Source organism: Pseudonaja textilis, chromosome 1 (genome assembly GCF_049901715.1).
Source record: "Pseudonaja textilis isolate UNSWEBS1 chromosome 1, rPseTex1.2, whole genome shotgun sequence".
NCBI classification, from domain to species: Eukaryota; Metazoa; Chordata; class Lepidosauria; order Squamata; family Elapidae; genus Pseudonaja; species Pseudonaja textilis.
In genome coordinates this window covers 31,730,613-31,744,858 of record NC_141990.1, presented here as the reverse complement: position 1 = coordinate 31,744,858, position 14,246 = coordinate 31,730,613, and positions in this window count along the sequence as shown.

Genomic DNA, 14,246 nt, shown 5'->3' with positions numbered 1-14,246 from the left:
AGCTCCCCCACAAGGCTGCGTGCTTTCTCTACTTCTCTTCTCCCTATATACCAATGACTATCTCAGACAATCCATGTATTAAAATACTGAAGTCTGCAGATGATACAACAGTGATTTGTCTCATTCGAGATAATGAGGAATTTACAAACAGACAGGAGGTTGTACATCTTGCCTCGTGGTGTAACCGGAACAATCTGAAACTGAACACACTCAAAACTATAGAAATGGTAGACTTTAGGAGAAAGCCTTCCATACCACCAGCTCTTACAATATATACAGTATCAACAGTAGAGACCTTCAAATTTCTAGGTTCTATCATATCACAAGACCTAACATCAAAAACATCATCAAAAAAGCACAACAAAGAATGTTCTTTCTGAGCCAACTCAGAAAGCTTAAACTGCCCAAGGAGCTACTGATACACAGGAACCACTGGTGGTCCGCAATAAAATTTTGATGATCCGCAGAGAAATGTCACCCGCAAAGCAATTAATCCAGGCTGTGCAGGAACACAAGGCTTGTGTAACTTGTATTGCAAACAACATGAGGTAGTGAGAAGAGGGGGGAAAGGGTGGAGGGAGGGAAACTTGCCCCATTCAGCCCATGCACGTGGCCTGGCCACCGGGCTGCTTCTTTCAGCTTCTTTCTTCTTCTGCTTTCAGCTACACGCAAGGAAAGCAGCAAAAGTCTTTCTTTCTCTCCCCAAACTCCGCCAGAAACGAGTCTTTGGGACCCTGCAGGGCAGGGATGGGTTTCTACCAATTCGGACTGGTTCTATAGAACCAGATGTTATGAGTCTGAGCAGTTCAGAGAGCCAGTAAATTGTGCCCCTGGTTGGCCCCGCTCCTTCCTGCCCGCCCACTCCCTGCCCCACCCAGTTATTCCTCATCTCTCCCATCATTGCTAACCTGCCTTTGCCTGCCACTGCTGCCTGCTTTCCACTGCGGCCCTGATCTCCCTGGGTGAGTGAGCCCACAAGCAAGACCCAGTCGAGTTGACACCCAACTCGGGCCAGCCTAGGCTGCTGTGCTGTCTCCAAACATCCCACCCCATCCCTGGGCTTGTATGGGCTGGGGCCTTGCTTGCCAGCAAGAGGAGAGAAGAGAACGTTCTCTCCTCTCCCTGGCCAGAGGCTCGTGTCAGCAAGGCACCCCTTAATCAACTCCAGGACAGCTGACAGCGGCTGCAGTGGGTTGAACCTGGAAGCCCTGATACACCACGTGTGCAGCCACATGGATGGCGAGTGGGGGAAACGATCCTGGAAGCCCCTACGCTGCCAGAATCACCATCGCCGCCTCGCTGCTGCTGCATCTCCCACCCCCTGCAGGGCTTTCAGTTGCAAACAGGTGAACTTCCCTTGGAGCTCGACGCCTTCGTGCAAGGATAAGGGGCATGTGTGTATGTGTGTCTAGAGTGAATGGATAATTCTAAGGGACTGGATGGCTTTGCACGGCTGCTGATGGACTACACAATCCTAAAGTGCTAGGACTCAAGCAAGCAAGTTCTAACCATGAGTGGTTTATGTTACTTTTTTGTTATCATCCCCTACCCAATAATTATATATGATTTTTTTTTTGTCTATGCTGTAATCAGTGTCTCCCATTTTTCATCATTTTGTCTTTGTAACCCATTTGTAGGGTGTGGAAGTGCTTTGTATGTACTTCATGTACATGTGGTTGATCTATGTCAGGGGTCTCCAAACTTGACAACTTTAAGATTTGTGGACATAGCTGGCTGTAGAATCCTGGCAATTGAAGTCCACAAGTCTTAAAGTTGCCAAGTTTGGGGACCTCTCGACTAGATTATCAAGGAAGAGAAAATAACATGCAGCAGATGCCTAGCAAAATTTAGTAATACTACAGGCTGTTTACATTGAAATCAGGTGCAAGATAGTGATGGTAGGTAAATTATTGGGCAGTTTAGTTTGGTATTTATTTCAGTAGGCTGATTTTAGAAAGCTAAACAGGATCAGACCTGGTAAGAACTTGGCTGGGAAGCCAACATAAAATGGGGTATGGGGAGGAATTGGGTTAGAAAGGAAAGAAGAAAGATAGGATAAGATAACTTTTATTGTCATTTTTTTACTGTAAGTACACTGGCACACATTAAAAGTGAAATACAGTTACATATCCATACACATACATAACACACATATACACATGCTACACACACACACACACACAATCATTGCCCATTTTGAATACATAGCGGAAAGGAAGAAAGTATTGGATAGATATACACAAATGTGTGTGAAAAAAACGGCAAAGAAACAGGATTATAAAAATACAGCTTCCAATCTTAGCAGTTATAGATGAGAGAGAGAAAGAGAAATGAAAAACAGAGATGAAGAAAGAGACAGAGAGAGAAAGATGAGAAAGAGAGAGGGAGAAAGAAAGAAAGACAGACAGAGATACCTTTTTTTTAAAAAATAGAAAAATGGCTCTTTGAGTATTTAAGGTTGCAGGCCCCTGGGTTAGGCAAACACCATGATCGTTAAGTGAACCTTGTGGTCATTAAGCAAACACTGTTTATTAAACAAGTCCATTTCCCCTGATGGACATTTTTAACCAGAAACCAGAAGGAATTGTTGGAAACTGGCAAAAAACACAGAAAACCTTAGTCACAAGACTATGTGGGATGTTGTAACTGGTCATAAGTGTGTGTGTGTGTGTGTATGTCTGGATGTCAAAACACCAAAAACAGGTGAAGTAGCTCTGGGGAGGTCAGTCATAAATTAGAACACTTGCTAAGCAATTGGCCATTAAGCGAGGACCACTTATATTTGATTTGCCAGTAACATGGCCACCTAGTTACGCCCACCATGACCACCTAGCCATGCCAGTCAGCAAGCCATGCCCAGCCAGTCACATGATCACCAAGCCACACCCACAAATTAGGCCACGCCCACAGAATCAGTTTTTAAGAAATTTGAATCCCACCCCTGCTGCAAGGCATCCTGCTCCAAGAGGCTGCGCCAGTGCAACAAGTCTCACAAAGATTCATTTCTGGCGGAGTTTGGGGGAGAGAAAGAAAGACTTCTGCTGCTTCTGCTGCTTTCCTTGCATGCTGCTGCTTTCCTTGCATGAAGCCAAAAGCCTCTCTCTCTCTCTCTCTCTCTCTCAACCTGAATTATTGAGTCTGCCACCTGCATTCTATAACTGTCTGGTTTGATTCTGCAACCCAACAGGACAGATACAGACTCCAGTGAGTAATTAGGACTACAGAAAAAACAATTACTAACAATCTGCCTTCAATTGAGGACCTGTATACTGCATGAGTCAAGAGGGCTGTGGAAATATTTACAAACCCCTCACATCCTGAACATAAACTGTTTCACCTCCTACCCTCAAAACGATGCTATAGAGCACTGCACAACAGAACTACTAGACACAAGGACAGTTTTTTCCCAAAAGCCATCACTCTGCTAAACAAATAATTCCCTCAACACTGTTCAACTATTTACAAAGTGTACACTACTATTATTGTTAATCTTCTCATCAGTCCTTATCGCCCATCCCCTCCCACTTGTGACTATATGACTGTAACTTTGTCACTTGTATCCTTACTATTTACATTGACTGTTTCCTAGTTTGATTTGATAGCTTATTGTACCCTATGACTATTATTAAGTGTTGTCCCTGATGATTCTTGACAAATGTATCTTTTCTTTTATGTATACTGAAAGCATTTGCACCAAGACAAATTCCTTGTGGTCCAATCACACTTGGCCAATAAAGAATTCTATTCTATTCTATCTTAGTGTTTTCTCCCATATACACTCTCTTTGGTATCAGTCCTGAAAATGTTAAAGCCAGCAACAATCAATGTTATAAAATACCACATTCTTTTGGTCTTCTAGTCATTTTAACAACAACAAAGTGTTATCAAGTTGTTGGATTTTATTTATTGGCTAATTGCTATCCAAAGATCACAGTTCACAATAATAAAAATATAAAATTATAATACCCAAATTAAACCACTCACAACTACAATAATTCTGACAGCAATATCCAAATTAGAAAATATAATGATATGAGTCAGTTTTGCTTTCAACTACATCACAGCTTAAGAACAATATAAACTATAACCCATCCAGCAGAAAATAACAAAGATGATGAAGAGGGTTGCATGCTAAACACTAAGAACCAGTTCCAATTACCATATCAGCAGAAAAAGATGGACTGAACAGCAGCTTGCTTTCTACTACAAATATTTGTATCTGTTTCTCTAAAATATAAAACCTTGAAATTTATCTATCTGCATATACAAAGCTTGATCTTGGCTCCCCAGAATTATTTCTTCCTGACAAAAGTCCAATAGCAACCATATAAATCAGCTGCCTTCCACACATAAAGTACATAGGTTTTCTAATGACTCGTTTATATCTCTTTGAATTATATTGTATACATAAAAAAGCCCTTTCAGACGTAAGACCAGATCAATCCATATGGTGTACTGATTTTGAAAGCCCAAAAGGATGATCTTAATTCCTTCCAAACCTTGAAAATACTTGGAGTTTTTCCAGATTGTCCAATGAAGGCTTTCTCTTCGGAAATAGCAGGTAAAAATCCTGAAACTATCAAATAAGATCTTTATGAAGTTTTGAATTCTTTTTTTAAAAAAATGTTTCTGTGAATCCTTTTTCAAAACCTAGTTTTTAGCCTAACTTTTTTTAACCATCAAAGCTACAGTTTCCATAGCTTTTCCTATCTATAATTTCCCCACCTATAACATTTTCTCATCAAAGTACAAATAGATAGTACTAATAAGTTTACATGTAAACATGACTAAAGATAAAACAATCTTGAGAAATCCATCAAATGGATACCAAATTTTAGAAAAAAATAAGAACAAATTGAAATAATATATGACAATTGTGGTGAACCTATGGCACGCAAAGTCCAAGCTCAGCTCCACCATGCATGCATGCCTCCTGCCGGCCAGCTGGCCTTCAGGTCTCTGCCGTGCATGGCCGGGGCGGGGCGCATGCAAGGGCACATGTATGCATGGGGGAGAGCCTTACATTTAACAGATAATCAGAGTTGGTAGGGACTGTATAGGTCATCTAGTCCAACCCCCTGCCCAAGCAGGAGATGCTACACCATTTCTGATAAATGGCAGAAATGTCTCAAGTGATGACGCTCCCACAACTTCCGAGGGCAAGCTGTTCCATTGGTTGATTATTCTCACTGTCAGAAAGTTTCTCCTTATTTCCAGGTTAAATCTCTCCTTGTTCAGTGCCCAAAAGATTCACCATCACTGATCTATGATATAACCAGGGTAAATGAAGAAAATGTAAGGGAGGGAGGAAAGGAAAGCAGGTTAGAAAACAATTGAGAAAATCCAAATTCATATTTAGGGAGAAACATTTTAAGAGATGAAATAAAACAATTTTGAATTGTAAGGCTCTAATGAACAAACTAACATCTTTGAATACTAAGATGATTAAAAAGACAGTATCAGTAGGAGAAAAGTACAAGTTTACTCTCTTTCATTTTGACTATAATTGTAATTAGTCAGGCACAGGCAGGGGGAGAATATAAAAACATCATGTTTTTTCTTTTTAAATTGCATTTTGCCTTAATGTTATGCTTTTCACTTCTTAGGGTTTTTTTCTCTCTTTCTCACTTTGTTTTTTGTTCTGTGTAATCAGTTGATCAAAGTAAAGTGATTTTCTTTCAACCAAGTTTAAAATTCAGCATTCCAGCAATTTTCTCTTTTTTTAATTCTCTGATTCAGTCTATAACTTTTCAAACCTTTTGTCTATATACTTTCAGTGTTTTCTGGATAATCAATATAGTTTAGATGTCTGCTTCCAAAACCTGATCAACAAAGTTTCATTCCAGGACCTAAGCAAAGAATGTGTAGTAGATATTTATTTATTTTTCTTATTTATTTACTTATTTAGAAAATGTTTCACCTGGTTTTTTTTTAATTAGAAATATTTCCAAAGCAATTGTACAAAATAAAGATCAATGCAATTGAATTAATCCCACATGGATTACAATAATGTATTGCAACGTTCTTTCATCTCCCATCAGAGTCAATTTGTTCTCTGTGTGTTCTGTCTGGTAATGTCCATGTCTGTAGGCTTCATTTTAGTTAAGGAATGTGTTAGCAATGAAAGAATCACTGGACTGGCAGAAAGTTATCCTGCTTCTGTTTTCTAGGCTACAGAGTCCAACTATATTTTCCTCCTTACTGTTTCCAGTGTTGGCATTCCAGTCTTCAACTACAAGCAGCACATCTCATTTGAATGGTATGTTGAACTTGATCATAAAGCACATCATCTCCTCTTCACTATTGTTAATGTTGGAGTATAAACTTGAACAACTATCATATTAATGGATTGTCCATGAAGGCTTGGTGATATTATTTGGTTATTGAATGCATTGTATTTAAATACTGCCTTTGCTATATCTTTCTTCACTATGAAAGCAGCACCATTGCTTTATTATTGTAATTGTTTCCATCCTGAGTAGCAAACAGCATAATCTCCTGACTGACAGTGTCCAGTTTTAGGCCATTTCAATTTCCTAATGCCTGTGAGGTCAATATGTAATAGATTCATTTCAACTTTCACTATGTTGAGCTTTCCCATGTTCATGCTTTGTATGTTCTATGTTCCCATTGTAATTCTGACCTTGCAGCTTTGGTTGTTCTGTTTTTGTATAGCAACATCAGCAACTAGATGTCTGAAGGTTTTCGTTCCAGTAGTGTTATAAACCCATCAGTGGTCCAAAAAATCCTCAGCTTTTCCTCAGTAGGATATTAAGTGCCATCTAACTATAGGTACCCATTATACAGCATTATATCATCAATCACTTTATCTTGTCTCTTCATGTGATTTTCTTCATAGAGTACAGGAGTGGTTTATCATTGCCTTGTCTCACACAATATGAAATGATGTCTTTGCTATTGTCACTAAATTGATCATTTGCCTCCAGCATATTGCTATGTCTTTGCTGCTCAATATATGTGCCTTTTTGCTTTAGCTTGGCAACTGGGATGACCTTCATGGTTTAGTGACCCTGCTGGAAATACACACTTTTGGCATACACACCCAATGTCTTTTGCGCCTTCCTCTCAGGATCGCACATGCACAGTCCTCATGATGACATAGTATAACAGGACTTGGGGGAACCTATTCACAATACAATACGGTACTGCGTACAGTACAAATACATTTTTACTAAATTTGGGGTTAACTTATTTGCTGGCTAGCTAGCTATTAAACATCTCCAGATTCAAATAAAATATTTGGCAATATTTGTCCTTTATATTTCATACCCCCCTTCCCACATGTACCCCCTTTTCTTTTGAATAATTGGGATTCTTGGCATTTTTTCAGAGCTAGGAGCTAACTAAGAATACTCAACACTGTCTTCCTGATGCGTTGGCACAAACCTTCAAAGATAGTCTATCATCAGTGGAGGTTTTCTTTTTCTAATCCAAAGGGAGAAATCCCTGTATATTTTAAATTTTGATGTAGAATTTTGATGAAAGATCCTGATATGCAGTACCCAAAGGCCTTTTCCTTAATGAGCAGATTAAGAAAGAAAAATATATATACATCTACATTAAATGGTGATATTCACTCAAGTTTGCACTGAAATTTTTTTTACTTACAAAGCTGAATTGAAAACACTACATACATAAAACTAAAAAACTAATTCCACACAACTGCCTAATCACTACCTCTTCTCTCTGGTGATTATGATTAGTCTTATGATCCTTTCTCCCACTGGAAACTGTTAGTAAAAACAAAAACAAAAATGAAATAGAACTTGCTGAAAACCAAGACTGATTACACTCCTATTTATTCTTGCTCTATCAACCATAAAAAGATGCAACTCCCAATTGCCTCAGCAGCCTTGTCCACTGAATTTTTTTCCAATGAACCACTACAATACCACTACAGTAACACTATGGTGGATCCCTGTGAATCACTATAGCAGCACTAAGCAGATCATAAATTAGATAGATAGATAGATAGATAGGATGGATGGGATGATATACTGTATACTAAGACAGAGCCAGAAAATGAAAATTTGTGGAACAGCACACAATATATGCTCTGGTAATAAACATTCTACTCTCTTGGCAGTGGTATTAAAGACTCAGCTAGAACTCTAATACAATGTTTCATTTTCCATCAAGAGAGAAGTATAATGATCAATGATGTTGAATGTCATTGAGGCATCTTTGAGGAGCTGAAGCTGATGAAAGTTTATGCCTTTTCATAAGAAATATTATCAGGAAACGTGCATCAAGTCTTATGCTGGTTCTCTGGGACTGGTCTTAATCAGTGTTGATAGTGAGAGACTCAGCTGGCCTACTTTGTTGGGTACCGCAGGGCTCTCTCTAACATCAACATAAAACCACTGGGTTAGATCATCCATCGCTACGGAATAAAGTATCATCAGTATATAGATGATACTCAGGTGTACATCTTCATTCTGGGCAAAGTTAGTGAAGTTGCAGATCTTGCAGTGTTTGGAGGATGTGGAGGCCTAGTGGAGAAAAACAGGCTTCAACTAAACCCTGGTAAGTGGAGTGGCTGTGGGTAGGAGACTCCTCTGTATCTGGGGATTTACTATCTTTGGTCTTGGTCTTGCACTGCCCTAGATAGTTCTGGTGTATAATCTGGGGGTCCTCCTGGATTCATGAGTCCTACTGAAGGAACAGGTGGCAGATGTGATTAAGAGGGATTTTGCTCAACTTTGGGTTATGCACCAGTTACAGCCCTTCCTGGATCAAAAAGCTCTCTTTTCACTCGTTCAGGCCTTGGTCATCTCACAGATGGATTACTGTGGTGCATTCTACATGAGGCTACCCTTGAAGAATATCCATAGGCTTCAACTGGTGAAAATACAGCAGTGCAAGTACTTCTGGGCGTGCTAGGGTATTCAAGCTGCACTGTGTGCCAGTTTGCTTCTGAGTCCTATTCAAGGTGTTGGTTATCACCATCTTGTCCCAATTACAGCAACCCTTCCCACCTGGTCAGACAGGGAGGCCATACTTGTATCTCATTGGTTAAATAATTTTGACTGGCAGGATCTAGGAAGAAGGCAGGGGAGGGATTCTACCGGTTCTGACAGGTTCTATAGAACCCCTTGTTAACTTTCTAAGCAATTCAGAGAACTGTAGTTAGGAGCAATCTCCTTTTGTTTTTTTCCACCCTTATTACATTCTTGGCAGTATGCCTGGACTTCCTGTCTCTGGAGCTTCTGAGGCTTGGCTTTCTTAAAGGGGAAGGGTTGTTTTAAGATTTTTACACTGCTGTTGGGAGGAAATACTTCCTTGGACAATCAGCACTTTGAAGAAATAATTGACTAATGAAGCAGAGTTGTCAGAAAGAAGCTTTTAATGACAGGGAACCAAGATGAGTGACATTCAGCAAGGCTTCTTGGCTAGCTAGAAAGATTGACATTCAAATCTGATTTTACATATCCTTTCTGAGTTTTGGTCTAAAACTGGTTTTTGGTGAAGGCTAATTCTGTGCTTGGTAATGTTTAATCCTGTGTTTATTGATGGGATAATTTTCCCTATTCAGCTTCAACAAGCAACAGCTACAGTTGTGATTTAATTATTTGTATTGCGTTTGAATTTTTTCCTGCCTCATGGTTTCTTTTTCTGAGGAGGGGGTCTTCCTTCACTGTTTTAGTGGTATCTGGCACTGTCCTTTTGGGATATACTTCCAAAAGGCAGGATGCAAGCTTGACACTGATTTTTTTTTACTGCCTTTCTGTGGGCATGTGACCTTTCCTTAAATCTGGATGATTTCCTTAGGATATCTTGTGAGGTGAGTAAGACCAGCTGGTATCTTTAAGTGATGCAAATGGATCTAAGGATTGCTTTTCCTGGGTATGCTTTTTCTGGAGAGCTTAAATGACCTCTCTGCTAAAGGGTTTCACTTTATGAGCAAGAGTTGGCTGCTGATAGTTATCACTGCATTTTAACTATTTTAATTCCTCAAGGTGCTCTGGCACCCTGCCTGATTTGTAAATCTGGCTTGCAGGTATTTTTAATCTAATGATTGATATTTAGGGAAGCTTTTTGCAAGCAAAGAAGCTTTTTGTATTTTTGTACAGGTAATCCTTGATTTACAACAGTTCATTTAGTGACCATTCAAAGTTACAATGGCACTTTAAAAAGTGGCATTACTATTTTTCACACTTATGCCCCTTGCAGCATCCCCACTGTCATGAGAGGCCAGGTGAGGAGAAATGCCCCTTGACATGAGTGATGTTGAGTTGGCCACGCCCACCCAGTCACTCTCATGACAGTGGGGATGCTGCACCAAGCCACACCCACCAACTAAGCCATGCCCACAGAACCGCTTGTTAAAAAAATTGAATCCCACCCCTGGAAGAAGGTCTTTGCCACTGTTGTACTTGGCTTTTGGAACACCTTACCACCACCCCCAGAGGAGAGAAGAGTTTCTGTTTTTGCAGAAAAGTGTTAAGACTTGGCTCTGCCAGTTCGCATGAGAATTGAAGAGTGCTTTGCAATTCTGGGGATGGCTGGTGGCTTGAGGGTGCACCCTGCAGCTCATTAACCTTTTAGCCTTGTTAACTTGATTTTTTTTAAATTTTGTTTTTTATTTTTGTTTTTAAATGTATTGTTTGCAAATTGCCCAGAGTCACTTAGGTGAGATGGGTGGTGTGGAAATCTAATAAGTAAATAAATAATAGAAATTAAAATAACAAAAAGAAAAATATGTGCAGAAAAGAAAAACAATAAATAAAAATAGAAAACAAAAATAATACAATAAAAAAAGAAATACATAGAATTATTCCACCTTCATCACAACAAATATAAATAATTTTAGTTACATTTTCATCTTGAATAATAAACCTACTTTAGTCCTTTCAAATAATGTTCTAAAACTTGATTTATTTTCATTTGTTCTTTGTCCTTTCTCACAAAAATCTGCAAGCTTTAATAAGCACCTTTTGTAAAAGCAATATAGAAAAATTAGTGACATTATCCAAATTATTCTGTTGTTTATATAATTATGAAGACATCAATTTCTTTTTTATGTTCACTGTAGCATTTTTTTCCATATTGTTTTAGCTTGTTATTTTTAAATCCAATTCTAAATCTAGATCAGTCTTAGTCTTGCATAATAAAACCTGTTCCTCTTACATAGCATCTTTTAAACCCAATCCACCAATAAAGGCCAATATTCTTATAATTAAATTCTGGCACCATTGTACAAAAATATCCTTCAGTATTTCAAATGTTAAAATATTTTGTTCCAGTCTGTTTTAGTAAGACAACGATTTGTCTGAAATGGTGTGTGATCTTTTGTTTGAGTAGAGGATTGGTAGACTAAAAGACCTCCAATGTACATTCCAACTTTGTTTTCTGTTAATTCCAGAAAAAAAAAGATTCTTACACTTGTAATTAAAACTTCATCACTAAGGATGAGGGAAAGTCACACAGTTCTCTAAAACAAGTCAATCCAAAGGTTGCTAATAGCTGAAAAGCAGTTAACAGGCATTTCCAAATATGATTACAAAAGGAAGTATGCAACCCAGGGCCCTTAAGGGTGTCGACTGTGGGTTGAACAAGATAGCTATTTTCTCATCTCCCAGAGCTCTAAACCTGGTGGAGACCACTGTCTTGCAGTTTCCTGGTGAGAGACGACAGTATGGAGTACTTGTGAATGAGCTCAATCCTCTCCGTGTCCAGAGACAAATTACAAAGAGCCAGTCTATCATTGATTCTTCATGCTACAATCTTCAGTTTGCCATTTCCTCCCCAGAAGTCACCTATTTTGACATACGTGGTGGGACTATAACTCCCAGAAATCATAGTCGGCATGGATAAAGGACATATGGACTGGGAATTCTGAATGTGCTAGTCCCACCACATCTGGAAAGCACCAGGTTGTGAAAAGATGGCTTAGCATATGCCCAGTATACAACACCCAGGTTGAAACTCCAATGGTATCAAGATTCATCTTGCATTTTGGCACACCTCGTTGTAGAAATCTGCGCCATCTGCATTGGATTTGAATACACTGAATTCTCAGTAGTATTCTGAGCAAGACAGGAAAAATCTCAAAGTCTTGCTATAATCCTTCAGTTTGCTTTGTTATCCTTGGATTTAAATACTTGCCTAGCTTTGAATTACGATTTGCTTTCTTTAACTATGTCAAGGCAACCTTGGCTTATAGTCACTTGTATATTAGATTTTAGCTCTGGATTTGTGATATCTGAGATACGAAATGATCAATCAGCCAGGCAAAAATAGGTAGTTCTTGTAAATATTCTAGATTTTTTTTTTTACTATGCCAGTTCTGGAAGAAATGTTATTTCTCCTTTATTTCCCTCAATACATTAGTTTCAGAATGTTGAAATGAATGTAGATTGGTTTAGGTTTCTAATATAGACACTTAATTCTGATGCTGATCTGCTAAACCCATATTCAGATGCAATTTATCTGAATATATCCCTCACACATACATTGCATTTTGCTATTACTTTATCTCTGGGGATCACACTTTGCTTTCTCAAACAGCTGTTGTGAGGAAGCCCAGAATTCTGTATATTTCCTATAAAGATTAGCCTCCCCAAACTCTTGGTCTGCATCCAAAATGAGGGAAAAGTTTTTCATATTTGGAGTCTATACATGAACCCCTCAAACATATTCTTGAGCTACAAGTAGTTTCCTTTCATGCACCATTTCTGTCCTTGTGCTTTTGAACTTTAAAAACATTTGGCTGTCTTGGTTTTATAATAAAGACCAGTTGACCATCTGATTTCATTTGATAACATCCAATTTTACCATCTGTTCAAACTTAACTTTTGCTTTCTCTCTCATCAGCTGTAGAACTTTACATGGCACATATACTTTTCTGAAAATGTTGGAACATATAAAGCTGCTATATTTTTCTTTGCCCTACATAGTTTGCCAGTAAAAGCTATCATCCTAATATTTCTGGTAGGATATTTTTCATTGAAACTATTTTAGTAAGACTGTGTGTCAACCTTTAACACATTTATTTGTCATCCATGAATATATTTCATATTTTAAAATAGTTTTATATAAGCATGCCAGTTGAATATTTATCAAAGACATTCGTGGGGTCAGATCTAAACTTGTTCCTCCATAAATAGAACTGTTTCTTCTCTTCTTGGAGGAACCAAGTTGCAATGGAAACTTTCTAATGAATGAAATCTTGGGTTTTGCAGATTGAGTCACCTATGTCCTGTTTTCTTTAGCATGTTTCTGCCTAAGCTGCACCAAAGAGTCCTAACCAGATAGAAGATTAACAGAGAGGGCAATGACAATTTAGACAATGACAAATATTGCCACACCATCTGTCCAGAGTAACAAGCTCTAGAATGTGTCTGAGCATTTAGTTCTTTGTTTTATAACAGTTATTTCCAAAGTGAGTTGTCTAATACTGTGGGATTCTATGGATGAATTCTAGGCATTTGCTTTTTTCCAAGGCAGATTTTTATTTATTTAGTTCAATACTGACTGCTACTGTGTTTCCCTGAAAATACAACATACTCTGAAAGTAAGCCTAAGATTGATTTTTACACTTGCACCCAATATAAGTCCTACCCACGAAACAAGCCCTAGTTAAGACCCCGCCCACTCAGGGATGCACAGGTAAAAATTAAGCAAGGGTGGGGATGCAGGGTAGAGCTGCCTTACTTTCCAGGCCACACACATCCTGACACCTGCCTTGCCTTGCCAGCCCACTTCTTCTACGGCCACTTGTCACCGCTTATGCACGTTGCTCCCATCCTCCATTTCGCTATCAGAGGCCCTTCAGGAAAGGCCTCTGCAGCTAATAACAGAGTTCTGGATAAATCCATAAATTTGAAAAATAAATACATAAATACCATGTGACAAAACATCGTTAATGATTCCATTAGGGGCTGTATTGGGAGCAGATGATCAGTGTCTTCTGGCTCAAGCACAGATACTTTTCAGGAAAGCTTTGCAGTAGTGAAAACATTTATAGAATCAGGAAGCAATCATTTGTAAGGTTATCATGCTATATCTGTTTATAAAACAAATTAACTATGTGCAAAGATATATACACAAATATCTGGGATGGCGCAGTCGTTAGAATGCAGTACTGCAAGCTACTTCTGCTGACTGCCAGCAGTTCAACAGTTCAATTCTCACTTGCTCAAGGTTGACTCATCCTTCCAAGGTCAGTAAAATGAGGAGTCAGATTGTTGGGGCCAATATGCTGACTCTATAAACTGCTTAGA